We start from the raw sequence: 15559 nt of genomic DNA, 5'->3' as shown, positions 1-15559 counted from the left end.
TTCATCTCTGAAGAAAAAAAAAATGAGAAAAAGAGCGGCAAAAAAGAAAAGAAAAAGAAAAAAGTACAGATTAATGCTTTTGCGTGGCATATTAAATCATAGTAGTTCTGTATTTTTTTATTTTCAATTTAGGTGTCAACCGTCAACTATGTAGTAATACCTCGGCTTCATGATTAAAATATCACAAGTGTGTTTCCCATTGCATAATTGATTATATTCAGCAGAATATTTCTTATTTCCATGTCATCAATCCTTAAATGATGTTTCGCATGCCAAATTTCAATGTCCAAATGGTTTGCATCTTCACTCACAGTTGCAACCAAACGCAATTGAGTAAAGTCTCAACAGGGATATAATTTAATACTCCATATTAAGCAAACTTAGGATCAACACAGACACATCAAGAAAGAAGAGAACTAATATATTAAGACACTGGTAGAAAATAGTTTATTTTATTCAATAATCTGCTACCTGCAGCGTCAAAGTACCTGCAGCTCTAGAATGCATAGACATTATACATTTCTCTAAATCTAACTCTATCCTGCAAAACTGTTTTTTAAATAACCATGGTGCCAGCTTGCGCACACCTCGGCTAATTCCATGGGATACCTGCTACCTCCCACCAACAACAGGTACCAGATAACTCTATCCACCAAGGCTTGGACAGATAGGAAGAAATCATCTAGTGTTTTTTGTTTCCGTTGAGAATTGAGCATGAGACCTCATGGTTCTAACCCACTTCATTGACTTAGGCCACACCCTTGCAATAAAAATAAAAATAAAAATGTTTCCACCAAAAGCACACGATGCTACAAAATTGTTACAGGTAGAATTCAAAAGAATTCGAGATTGCCAGTTATAGTGACCGGTGGATTTATATCAATTCGAGTAGCCTTCCCTTGTGAAAGTAATTGTGGCAGTGTATTGGCTTCTCTGACTGCAACTCCTTCGCCAGTCCATACTGTGACATGAGGCCATTGGTTTTCGGAATTGACCTTTTCACCTTCAACAGAGCCAGGCTCAGCTTCTAGTGCAGCCAGTTTTTCGGAGAACAACAAAGCAGCCAACTCTACCGGCACCCTTTGGTCAAGAAAGGAAGCGTATTTGGCAACTGCAGTGACATCGTGACTTCTCTTGTGAGCCAAGGTCAAATGGGCCTTCTGAATGCAGCTCTTTAAGCTTTTGTCCTTCAAGAAATCACCAACTTTCGGATCTTTCTGGGCTAGCTGTCCACAAAATAATGAGAAGCATGAGATAACATAGTCGGGTCCTTTATGCGAATACTTTATTGACATGAAGGACTTTTAACGAAATGCAGAAATTTCAGATGAGATAGGAAATCACTACGATTGAGAGGACAATAGAGCGGAAGCAGAATATTTGCTTTTCTCGGATAAAGAGATTATTAATTGAACGACACAGAAGGCAACAAACAGATAAACAAGAAAGACCATCATTCTCTTCAACCTGCCAAGAAAACAATTTAGCCACAAGGAGTAATATATTGTTTTGTGCACAAACCCTTAAGTATGATAAGAGCATAGACCACTAAATACAACTAGCAAGATACAAAATTTCCAGCCATCAAAGACTCCACAAGTGCAACATATAAATTTGCAAATTCACTTACATCATTCAGAAGACCAAGAATTTCTGGAACTGGTAGGCTGACAGCACCAAACACAATAGATCCTAGCTTCCTCTTCTCAGAAGTAGGCGCTGCATACTCGGCCCTCGCAATAGCTCTCAGTTGTTCCAAGACTTCTTTAACAGCAAATTCAAATGGAACCTGAAATAGAAGTTTGCAGAATCACTAGCCAAATATTCTCCTACCAAAATGTGGCCGATTTCTTTCGAACTGTCACTACTCTGCTGCACCTCGGGGTTCCTGGGACGGGGGGGGGGGGGGGAGGGGGGTGGGGGTTGGGGGGGGTGGAATATTGAATCATCCAACTAACCCAAATAACAGAAAGGCGTTGCTCATGCAGCATGTATGATCTTCTTTGGCATACCAGCTCACTTTAAGGCAAGTAATTCATTCTTTTTCTACAGACATGGCATCCTACCTAAGCCACTCTTTCCTCCAAATCCCTACAGCCTCCCCATGTCAAAGAAGAGTTACATACAGAAAAAACACATCTATGCAAACAGCGCAGGTAAAGAAGCTTCTGTGCTTTGTCATTGGCTATGCTATATGAACTCGTTTACGGGTATATATATATATATATATCCTATACGGGTGAGTCTATGTATCTGGTATGGCGCCAAATTTGTTGCTGATTTTTGGCGTATTTGAAGAACCCACACGAAGTACCCCAATCTTTACCACACAATTACTACACAGGTACGTCAATTCAAATAATGTATGCATGTAGTACATCTACGTGTCATGGGTAACATCTGAAGCGAAGGGCTTGAATAACAATTATAGCAATCATAATTTTATTTCCAGTGGAAGGTAAGATCAGAGAATTACGTGCCTTGAGAGATCTAAGCTGCACAAACTTACCTGTATTGAATTGAGATATAGTCGGCATTTCCAAGTAGAATATCCCTCAATTGCTTCTCCCATTTCACTCTCTCTTTTGCATATGTCCCTTTAGTAGACTCCAATCTACAGGATTGAATGTAAAAAATCACACACAACGAGAAAAACTCATTAGTAACAATCAATCAACTGGAAACAAACACCATTACCTTAGAACATTTTTAATCAAGAGAAAACTTGTATATATAGAATGGTGGGTGAACTTAGCTTCATCACTCCAATACACAAAATTGAACTATATCAATGTATAACCAAACACAACTTTCTTGGTCTCCAACAATTAATATCATAAACCTAACAAGTTATTTAACACAACTTTATTTTATTTTGGTTTTTCGGGGGGGGGGGGGGGGGGGGATAGTTCGAGGATTCTGCATGGTTGGGAAAACAGATCTTATAGCCCCAAAAGAAAAAGCATATAAGTGGTCTTAAACCTACTGAAACATGCAGACAAAATGCAGGTTCATATTCATGTTGCAATAAATTTAGTGCACTATACACAAATACATGCGCACGTGGTGTGTGTATACATACATAAATGTGGAATACAAAGTTATCATTAGGCAAAAGCAATACAACAAAAGCAGAATCGTAAAAAGGAGTTTCATAGCTCCGGATCATGCGAGTCAGGACACTGGAAATCAATGAGCATATCAGATTTTCACTAATGCTTTTCCAGCCTATAAGCCCCTGATATCCATCTTTTTCCTGGCCATATGACGCTGGAAACTTCCCAATGCCATTAAGAATCATAGAACCCTTAAGCCCTAAATTTCTGTTACCCCTGATCAACCCCAAATCTGTGCCGCTTTGGATCATACAAACCATCGTAAAGTTGACAGCAAAGCAATAATCAACAGACAAACAACAAATGGAACGGCTCATCATATTCAATCGACTAAAGGAATAAGAAAAGTATTGCGCCCAAAGAAAGAGGGAATTAAGGTCCAATATTTGGACTGGCAGAATAACTGTTGTAAGCTGTAATATTTTTTTAATTTTCTCCACCGACCAGAATTATTCAGCTAACCATTAACTATCAAGACCTCTATGCATCATAACAGAACGCAGTCATCACAAAGTCAAAAGAGTTGAAGCCTCTCGTATGAAGAAGTTGGAAGAAAGTTGTCACACATAATATCCTTACTTTTAATAACGCATTCTGGAGAAAGAAGTGGAATTTTCAAAAGCAACTCATAATTGCTTCAACATACACTTTTACTTTGAAAATATCTAAGCTGAGGATGTAATAGAGAGAGCTCCATATGGTGCAACATATAGGAAGGCATAATACTATTTCTCATCATGAACACTATAACTCAAATGCAAAAACTGGGAGAGGGTGTGGAGGAACTCATTAACTACACATTTTGACAGTATCTGAATGTAACACTTACCTTCGATTTCTTGTGAAGCTTGTACAGATTAATTCCATCCTCAATAATAGACCTCACAGAATCTGGTAAAGGAGACCTTCATATGATCATAACAATATCAACAGCAAGTAAAGAAAATGAACAAGGAAAGACCAACATGTCCTAGAATGGAAACAGTTTCAAACTACATAGGTCAAATACCAAATACCGCCGACAGCAATGCCAACAGAGCACAGACTTTAACGATATTAAGGAAGTCATCTGACATGATAGTAGAATATTATCAGATTCCAACGTTACCTGCGGCATTTTGTTGGTTGAATTGTTATAGACAAGTGGTGAAGACGTATTTAAGAAAATAAAAGTGTGCTCTCTCTAATAGCTTAAGCTTTTCGATGAGATGGTTAAACAACTCCAACATGGTTTAAGAGCCAGAGGTCCTGGGTTCAACGCCACCCATTATCAACAAGAATTTCCACGTGCTTGGCCTGTGAAAAAGGAATCAAGCCCGCACGTGTAGGAGCATGTTGAAGACATAATTAATAAAATAAAATTGTGCTTGCTCACTCTAACAACTTAAGCTATTCAATGAGATGGTGACACAACTTCATCAATAAGCTATATCACTGAAACTTCTAGTTGTGTCTAATATCCTCTAGGGTTGAACATTGTGGAACACACAGCTCGCTGTAATTAGCATACATGTATTCAAAACCCCAGCTTTATACAAAACAATTGGATTTATAGATAACACCCACTTTCATCTTTTTCTTTTCCTTAATCTTTGCTCTTTTTTCTTTTTGGCCGTGAAGAAAGTACGGCGACGATATTGGAGTTTGTGTTCAAAGTTAGCAATCTCCTTCAAATTTTGGAAGGCCGTTGATATATTGTATGAGTTAGAATTTAAGCTTAACTAAATTAGAGCTATATTCACTCTAGTTAATGAAAATTAATGATTAGGTGAAAGCAAAAACAACCAGTTTGGCTACATTGTGAAACCGTACTTGATCATTGAATGCCAACTCAGATGCATGTCAAACATCAATATACTCGATTATATGATGATACTATGCAGAACCTTTGAGTCATCATGTCTTATACAATAACAATGGTTTTCCTTTTTATCTGGCTGGAAAAATAAGAACAAATTCTATTTTCTTCTAAAATGAGTCTTATGACCAAACAAATACTTCAATCGAACAACCTAGCCCTAAATTGGAAAAGACCTCACCAATAAATGTAGACATTCAATGTTTGGGATTATATTAATATATCCATTAGAATCACTTTAGATACTTTACAATCGTTCATCATTGTTCTAAATGACTTTAGGTTGTTGTTTGTCAAGGAATATGAGAATTAACCTTTCAAGTCTTTTATTTGATAGGTATCATAGTACTAAGACAAACTATGGAGAGATAAATTCGGAGAAAATTTCAAGTACTTCCACTCAAGTTCAGCAACATTATGCACGCTTCCCCTAGCATAAGAAATTACACCAAAACCCTCTTGTTCAAAATTGCATTACAAATATCACACTCGATAGCACGGAATAAAAAACGATTATGAAGAGGATTCACTTATAATATCAAATCAAATGTTATAGTCTTAATCAATTATTTACCTTCTCTTTTTTCTCAAATCAAGCTGAAGAGGCCAACATCATTAAGGGGGTTCAGAAGAAAGAAATCTTACTAACCTTTCAGGTTTCAGTAGAGGCATCCTGACAAGTGAGCCAAAACGTTCAATAAGCTCACTCTCGAACTCCTGACGATTCTGAGTGAAAAGTGAACCAACAGAATCAGATACAGATCCCATGTTTGTTTATTTATTTACTTCGTCAACTAACAGTTCGTACAGAGAAAGATCTCAGATAATCTTGTCAGCTGAATAAAAATCTGCACCTTTCCCTCATAAAGGTGATAAAACATTAGCAGCACACATCCAGCATTTGGAGATGACTTGTCAAGATTTCCCTTCAGGATCAAGCATAAAAGAGAGGTCTGAGGCATCAATATCCAAGTTGAAGGGAGTAAATGGGCGAGAGCAGTTTACAAGGACGGAGTAATGAAGAGTTAAGTACCGGATGATTAGCTCGGTGAAGTACTCGGAATATAAAAATCGCAAGTGCATCAACAGAGAATGGATTGATTTCAGTTCCTGCATGATTAGCCAGGCAGTAACTAAGACCCCATTTAGGATACGCATGGATTAGTATGACCCAAGAAAAAAGAAATGAACTTTCAAACACGCAATTCTCTTACTACCACTACCAATATCACTAACTGTAAAGAAAGGTAATCTAAAACATCATTTTGTGCAAGCAACATGAAGCATTTATCCAATAATTGTTCCCCAAGAAACAAAAACATACAGCAAGATGATACCGAGTTTCACCAGTCTAAGTTAAAGATAACACAACTGCAAAGCCAGGAGTGTAGGTGGGAAGTATCTGCCTCATCTCCAAGAAACAAAAGCATATAACAAGATGACAGAGTTTTCATCACTCTAAGTTAAACAGACAAGAGAACTGCAAAGTCAGAGCTCAGAGGTCGGGAAGCATTTGTCATGCTTCCACCTGAATCAGACATAAATTTTTCACACCAACAAACTAGAATTGCCAATAACACAAATCTGAATAAACATAGTAAGAAATGCAAAAAGAAGCCATCAGACTGGGTGAATTACCAAATCATTTGACCCAACTTTTTGTAAATTAAAGCAAACTTGCATGAGAAGCAGCATAACAGGTTATCGAAAATGTAAGCAACAGAAACTACAAAAGAACCATCTCTCAAGACCTTCTGAATCAGGTACAACTGGAATAGCAGATGCGTTGGTGCTTAGGCACATCTTCTCAATCTGCAAAGATGAGATTTAAAACCCTGTGAGCAAATCTGGATATCATGATTTGAAGCTACCACTACATCTAATGTTATTTCCGAACTGAAATAACCTTAAAAACTCAAGTTCTTGCATTCTGTGGCATTATAGAAAGTTGTACGCAAAGTACAGAGATCTGATACAACTATACTTTGTAATCTTGTGCGATATCATGATTTGAAGCACAACCACTACATTTTATGTTAATTTGGAACTGAAAATAACCTTAACAAGTGCGTTAAATTCAAAATTGTGTTAGAGGATTTGTACTACCCGGGAACAGTTTAGCAAATACAAAAATTACCTGTCTCCATGCTTTCTCATTTGGTGCATTCTTGTCAGCAAGCATGATTGAGTTAGGTTTTCTTCGGCATTCATCAGCAACTTTTTGCCAATATCTACCTATTAATATGATGGACGTACAGATATCAAACTTTATTATCTAAGGAAAAGCTATGTCCATCAAGCAAGGAAAAGAGGGAGATTATTAATGGAAGATCCAAGAATCAGATGTTTCTGGCTGTTGAAGTTTGGCAAAATGCCAAAGTGCCACGTTGGTTGGGAGTTAAGTTTGGGGGATTTTTCCCCTATAAAAGAAGGCCTAATGTTTAGGATTGATACACACCTCTCATTTGCCTTCTCATCTGTTTAAGGCATTTGTATCTTCTCTCTTTAGTATTATTTCACTTGTATTTTTGGAGTGGAATAAAATATTGGTTGTGTCCGAGGAGTAGGCAAAATTAGCCGAACCTCGTAAATTCTGGTGTTCCCTTTATTATTGCTTTATTGTCTTATTTATTATTTGGTGGCTGTCATAATTTTTGGTATAGTAGTTGTGACTTATTCACACTCTATACATTTGGCTTCCGCAACAATTGGTATCAGAGCCAAGGTACTGTCTAAGTATGCTCTGTGGTTGCAGCATAGTCTGATCTTCCACATCAGAAAAGATTTATCTTGGTAACTGAGTCAAGGTTCTGTCTGAGTATGCTCTGTAGTTGCAGCTTAGTCTGATCTTCTACATCAGAAAGGAAATAATCTTGATTTGTGTCGTCAGCTATTAAATAATATTTGTGTCAAATATGGGAGACAATAAACAAGAAGAATCTACATCAAGTGTCAACAATACGTCATCATTGGCATCTTCGCTTATGACAAGAATTGTGTCAAATGCGAAATTTGCGGTAGAAATTTTTGACGGGTCCGGACATTTTGGGATGTGGCAAGGCGAGGTTCTAGATGTCCTTTTTCAACAAGGGCTAGATCTGGCCATTGAAGAAAAGAAACCAGATGTTATTGGAGAAGAAGATTGGAGAATTATCAACCGTGTTGCTTGCGGTACCATTCGATCCTACCTTGCTAGAGAGCAGAAATATCCATACACAAAGGAAACTTCTGCAAGTAAATTATGGAAAGCACTGGAGGATAAATTTTTGAAGAAAAACAGTCAAAATAAATTGTACATGAAGAAGAGACTGTTTCACTTCACCTATGTTCCTGGTACCATGATGAATGAACATATCACCAGTTTCAATAAGTTGGTCACAGATTTGCAAAATATGGATACAACTTATGATGATGGTGACTTGGCCTTAATGTTGTTGGCGTCACTTCCTGATGAGTACGAGCACCTTGAAACTACTCTACTCCATGGAAATGACGAAATTTCTCTCAGAGAAGTTTGTTCAGCTTTGTACAGCTATGAACAAAGAAAGCGAGAAAAACAGAAAGGCGGAGAAGGAGAAGCACTGTTTGTGAGGGGTCGTCCTCAAAATCAAACGAGGACAAAGAAGGGAAGATCCAAGTCAAGATCCAGACCCAGCAAAGATGAATGTGCCTTTTGTCGAGAAAAAGGGCACTGGAAGAAAGACTGTCCGAAGTTGAAGAATAAGGCCAAACATAACAATGGAAAGGCCATTATGGATTCAAATGTAGCTGATTGTGATGATTCAGACTTCTCATTAGTTACAACAGAGTCATCAACATCATCAGACATATGGTTGATGGACTCGGCTTGTAGCTATCATATGTGTCCCAACAGGGACTGGTTCGTGGAATTTCAAGAAGGAGAATATGGAGTCGTCCCCACAGCGGATAACAGTCCTCTTACCTCATATGGCATTGGTTCAATACGATTAAGGAACCATGATGGAATGATCAGAACATTGATAGATGTTCGATATGTACCGGATTTGAAGAAGAATCTCATCTCTGTGGGAGCCCTAGAATCAAAAGGGTTCAAAATCATTGCAGAAAATGGAGTGATGAGAGTATGCTCCGGTGCACTAGTGGTAATGAAGGCTAATCGGAAGAATAATAATATGTATCGCTATCGTGGCAGTACAGTTATTGGGACAGCGACAGTGACATCCAGTGACGATAAAGAGGCAGAAGCAACCAAGCTATGGCACATGCGCTTGGGACATGCTGGAGGAAAATCCTTGAAAACTCTATCAGATCAAGGATTGTTAAAAGGAGTAAAGGCTTGCAACTTGGAGTTTTGTGAGCATTGTGTCAAAGGGAAACAGACAAGGGTTAAATTTGGTACAGCGATCCATAATACTAAAGGCATTTTGGATTATGTACACTCTGATGTTTGGGGTCCTTCCAAAACACCTTCATTGGGTGGGAAGCACTATTTTGTAACCTTTGTTGATGATTTTTCTCGAAGAGTGTGGGTGTATACAATGAAAAACAAAGATGAAGTGCTGGGAATTTTTCTCAAATGGAAGACGATGGTGGAGAATCAAACAGGCAGGAGGATCAAGTGTATTCGCACAGACAATGGAGGTGAATACAAAAATGATCATTTCAATAAGGTCTGTGAAAATGATGGCATCGTCCGACACTTCACTGTTAGACATACACCACAACAGAATGGAGTGGCAGAACGTATGAACCGGACCTTGCTGGAGAAGGTACGGTGTATGTTGTCCAATGCTGGCTTGGGCAAAGAATTTTGGGCTGAGGCAATTACATATGCATGCCACCTCATTAATCGTCTACCATCTGCTGCTATTGATGGCAAAACACCATTTGAAAAATGGTACGGAAAACCTGCTGTAGATTATAACTCTTTGCACGTGTTTGGCTCAACTGCATATTATCATGTGACGGAGTCAAAATTGGATCCAAGGGCAAAGAAGGCTATTTTTATGGGAATTACTTCTGGAGTCAAAGGATATCGCTTATGGTGTCCTATGACAAAGAAAGTAATATTCAGCAGAGATGTTACCTTTGATGAATTTGCTATGGTAAATAAGGTAACAGAAGATACCAAACAAAATGAAGGTGCTTCTAAGCAGGTGGAGTTTGAGGGAAAATTTATTTTTCCTACACAAGAAGCAGAGGAGGAAACAAATGAAGATTACCCTCTGGAAGGAGAGCCAGTAGAGGAGATTCCAACTCAGGAATCTCAACAACAACTTGAATCAATAGCAACCAGCAGGCCAAAAAGAACAATAACGAAACCTGTTCGTCTCATAGAGACGGTTGCTTGTGCAACCTCAATTGTAGCTGATGATGTTCCTACTACTTATAAAGACGTTGTTCAAAGTTCAGAAGAAGATAAGTGGAGGATTGCCATGAATGATGAGATACAGTCCCTTCATCAGAATCATACATGGAGATTGGCCAATCTCCCGAAGGGAAAGAAAGCAATTGGGTGCAAATGGGTATTTGCAAAGAAGGAAGGATTTCCTAACCAAGTATATGTTCGCTACAAAGCAAGATTGGTGGCCAAAGGATATGCTCAAAAGGAGGGAATTGATTACAATGAAGTGTTTTCTCCAGTTGTAAAACATTCCTCCATTAGAATTATGTTGGCTTTGGTAGCACAATTGGATTTGGAACTAGTTCAGATGGATGTAAAAACTGCGTTTTTACATGGAAACTTGGAGGAGGAAATCTACATGACTCAGCCAGAAGGATTCAAAGTTGCTGGAAAAGAAAATATGGTGTGCAAACTTGAAAAATCGTTGTACGGATTGAAACAATCTTCTAGACAATGGTACAAGCGATTTGACGAGTTTATGTTGCGGCAAGGGTACAAGAGAAGCAAATACGATCATTGTGTGTATTTGCACAAGCTTAAAGATGGTTCCTTTGTATATCTTCTCCTATATGTTGATGATATGTTGATAGCTTCCAAGAATTCGGAAGAAATTGATAAGTTGAAGATTCAACTGAAGAAGGAGTTCGAGATGAAGGATTTGGGTGAGGCAAAGAAAATTCTTGGCATGGAGATAATTAGAGATAGACGTTCAAAGAAACTCTGTTTATCTCAAAAGGAATATTTGAAGAGAGTACTTCAACGTTTTGGCATAGATGACAAGACTAAGCCAGTTAGTACTCCACTTGTTTCCCATTTTAAGCTAAGTACTACTATGTCGCCAATGGATGAAGCTGAACGAGAGTATATGTCAAAGGTACCATACGCAAATGTTGTTGGTAGCTTGATGTATGCAATGGTTTGCACAAGGCCTAACATTTCACAAGCTGTTGGAGTTATTAGCAGATATATGCACAATCCAGGGAAGGAGCATTGGCAAGCTGTGAAGTGGATTCTACGGTATATTCATAATACTGTAGATGTCGGGTTAGTTTTTGAGCAGGAAGACAATCAGTTTGTAGTTGGATATTGTGACTCAGATTTTGCGGGTGATATGGACAAACGAAGATCAACTACTGGTTATGTGTTTACTTTTGCAAAGGCACCAGTTAGTTGGAAGTCTACTTTGCAGTCAACAGTTGCTTTGTCTACAACAGAGGCAGAGTACATGGCTATTACAGATGCTGTGAAAGAGGCAATTTGGCTTCAAGGATTGCTAAAGGAGCTTGGTGTTGAACAAAAAGGTATCACAATTTTTTGTGATAGTCAAAGTGCTATTCAATTAGCGAAGAACCAAGTTTATCATGCAAGGACGAAGCACATTGATGTTCGGTATCATTTCGTACGAGAAATCATAGAAGAAGGTGGAGTCACGGTGAAGAAAATTCATACTACAGAGAATCCTGCTGATATGCTGACAAAGGTGGTGACTGCGGTCAAGTTTCAACATTGTTTGGATTTGATCAACATTGTTGAACACTGAAGATTGAAGATGAAGACACAACCAAAATTTGTTATTGAGAGAGAATTGAAAATGTGGAATTTTGCCAAGGTGGAGATTTGTTGAAGTTTGGCAAAATGCCAAAGTCCCACATTGGTTGGGAGTTAAGTTTGGGGGGATTTTTCCCCTATAAAAGAAGGCCTAATGTTTAGGATTGATACACACCTCTCATTTGCCTTCTCATCTGTTTAAGGCATTTGTATCTTCTCTCTTTAGTATTATTTCACTTGTATTTTTGGAGTGGAATAAAATATTGGTTGTGTCCGAGGAGTAGGCAAAATTAGCCGAACCTCGTAAATTCTGGTGTTCCCTTTATTATTGCTTTATTGTCTTATTTATTATTTGGTGGCTGTCATAATTTTTGGTATAGTAGTTGTGACTTATTCACACTCTATACATTTGGCTTCCGCAACACTGGCAAGAAGGAACCAGATCACAATCCATTTAGTTCTAAGTACAACTTTTTTCAATTAGTTCCCACCTGTATTCAAAGTAAATGCTTGTCAGAACAACTAATAGATATTCCATCTGTCTCAGTTTATTCAAAATTCATTCCATTATGGGATTTCCCAAAATATTTAACGCCCTTCTACCTCTATAAAAATTTTAAGAATTCAAATACCTTAAACTATTCAAACTTATTAAAATTTGATGTGGTTTTTCCATCAACTAACTTTCAACCATTACTTTAATGATATTCTTCCATCATTACTGCTTCAATATATAAAGATAATTCACATATTAAACCCTGTGCTTGTCAAATACTTACAAGACGTGACGGAGGGAATATATGATATACTGACGACACAACCTAACAGCACAAGATACATGGACATGCAAAATCAAATTCATTTATAAATAAGGAACATCCCAAAAGATGATGAAAATCACCTTCTTTAATAAGATCACCCATTAAACTATGAACCGGTCGATCATCTCCAAACCCTGCTGAAGCATTCAGTATTTCCTCACAAAGAGCAGATTTAGCACAACCTGGTATTCCTGAAATTTAGCATTGCGTGTCAAAAAGAATGCATTATTTAATACTTGCAGGGTGTTCTATAAACAAAAGAGGTGCATTACGTACAAAAAACATAAAAGACTCCAGGGTTTATATCAGCAACTACAAGCAAACTACTAGAGAACATGAACCACCATAAAGATTCAGATATTGTATACAGTCTGGAAATTTAAAACCAGTTCTATCTTACCTGGAAAGAAAACAATGAGACCCTCATTCTTCGCAACCATGTCTTTGGTGGAAATATTAGAGTTTGAAGGTGCAATATCTTTCTCAGGCTCGAGACCACCCTCTTCATCTTGTCCTTCAACAATGGCAATGAAATCTTCAACTTTGACAAAATTTCCAGCAGATCCGATCAAAGCCTGATTTTGTGGACTACGTTTTGCATATTATTCAAGGAAGGGCTCAGCTTCACTTAGGTAAAGGTTTACTAGGCAAGTGTTAGCTTCACTTGGGGCTGTGGATGATGATAATGGTTTGTTCCCAATTTTTTCTGTGCATATATACTGCCCTGGAGAATGTAGTCCTCGTAAGATGCTACACTGGGAAAATAAAAGTGACTCATCATAGAAAATCATAACTTCATTTAGTATTACCATTCATCAAGCATCTTGCTGAGTTCCTGTCGCTTGGCTGCTGATGTATTCCAATTGTTCATTTGCCTAGATAGATAATATTATTATAAAGATTAATATGCGTTATCATTTATCATTGAGGATTGATGAGAAAGTACATCCAGAAAACATCATTCTCCTTTTCTTTTCTTTTTCTGATAAGTAGAACAACACTCTCTCTTTTTGAGAAGAAATGCACTCGAAACATATCATTTCTTTTTCTTTTCTTTTTCTGATAAGTAGAACAGCACTCTCTCATTTTGAGAAGAAATGCACTCGAAACATATCATTGTATCACTGAATCAAGTCGGCCATAGAAACACAAGCTTGAGAATGTAAATACAGGCTGATAGTCCCAACACACGAACAAAGGGAAGATTTTGTTAGAGACACCCTCTACAACTTGGGTTATACACAACTATTACAAAATAATGAAGTCTAGATTCACAGTAGTTACACTAGCCAGATTAGACATATAAGATCTTCTGAGAATGATTTTTTTATTTTTGAGAATGTGTTGGACATATAAGATCTCAAAACTAGAAATTCAACAAAAGTTTACTAACCTGCTAAATTCAATAAAAATATGGTTGTAGAATACCATAAAGTGAAGGCTGATCATGACAAATCATTATGAGCATTTCAGAAAATTTAGATAATTCATTTAAGACTGTAGCACTTAATTATGTGATGATAAACACTCCTTAAAAGACCAATTAAGATGTGAATGGAACAACTTATAATTATTGAATTATGTCGACCTACAATGTAGCAGCAGCTCTTTATCCAACAAATTGAAATGCAGACAGAACACATATGAAGCCACCAAGGAATCCAAACCAGATGTTGACAGTTGAAGAACAAAGGACCAACAAGATGTGTTGATTGTCAAAAGTCCCACATCGGTGGGTGACAAATTGGGGTTGGGAATTTTTCCCTATAAAAGGAGGCCTAACGTTTAGGATTTAAACACACCTCTCATTTGCCTTCTTATCTTCTTAAGGCATTTGTATCTTCTCTCTTTAGTATTATTTCACTTGTATTTTGGAGTGGAATAAAATATTGGTTGTGTCCGAGGAGTAGGCAAAATTAACCGAACCTCGTAAATTCTAGTGTTCCTTTTATTGTTGCTTTATTGTCTTATTTATTATTTGGTGGTTGTCATAATTTTTGGTATAGTAGTTGTGACTTATTCACACTATATACATTTGGCTTCCGCAACAATTGGTATCAGAGCCAAGGTACTGTCTAAGTATGCTCTGTGGTTGCAGCATAGTCTGATCTTCCACATCAGAAAAGATTTATCTTGGTAACTGTGTCAAGGTTCTGTCTTAGTATGCTTTGTGGTTGCAGCTTAGTCTGATCTTCCACACCAGAAAGGAAATAATCTTGATTTGTGTCATCAGCTATTAAATAATATTCGTGTCAAAATGGGAGACAATAAACAAGAAGAATCTACATCAATTGTCAATAATACGTCATCGTTGACATCTTCGCTTATGACAAGAATTGTGTCAAATGCGAAATTTGCAGTAGAAATTTTTGACGGATTAGGACATTTTGGGATGTGGCAAGGCGAGGTTCTAGATGTCCTTTTTCAACAAGGGCTAGATCTTGCCATTGAAGAAAGAAGACCAGATGTTATTGGAGAAGAAGATTGGAGAATTATCAACCGTGTTGCTTGCGGTACCATTCGATCCTACCTTGCTAGAGAGCAGAAATATCCATACACAAAGGAAACTTCTGCAAGTAAATTATGGAAAGCACTGGAGGATAAATTTTTGAAGAAAAACAGTCAAAATAAATTGTACATGAAGAAGAGACTGTTTCGCTTCACCTATGTTCCTGGTACCATAATGAACGAACATATCACCAGTTTCAATAAGTTGGTCACAGACTTGCAAAATATGGATGCAACTTTTGATGATGGTGACTTGGCCTTGATGTTATTGGGGTCACTTCCTGATGAGTACGAGCACCTTGAAACTACTCTACTCCATGGG

General features: G+C 37.6%; 1 pseudogene; it reads right to left on the bottom strand.

Annotated features, from left to right (window-relative positions):
- Positions 1 to 400: 400 nt before the first annotated feature.
- Positions 401 to 13600, bottom strand: LOC107820224 (tRNA ligase 1-like; annotated as a pseudogene).
- Between the last annotated feature and the right edge of the window lie 1959 nt (positions 13601 to 15559).

The sequence above is a fragment of the Nicotiana tabacum genome, chromosome 10, assembly GCF_000715075.1.
Source record: "Nicotiana tabacum cultivar K326 chromosome 10, ASM71507v2, whole genome shotgun sequence".
NCBI classification, from domain to species: domain Eukaryota; kingdom Viridiplantae; phylum Streptophyta; class Magnoliopsida; order Solanales; family Solanaceae; genus Nicotiana; species Nicotiana tabacum.
The sequence above is the reverse complement of the archived record's forward strand: the minus strand, read 5'-3'. Positions and strand labels throughout refer to the sequence as shown.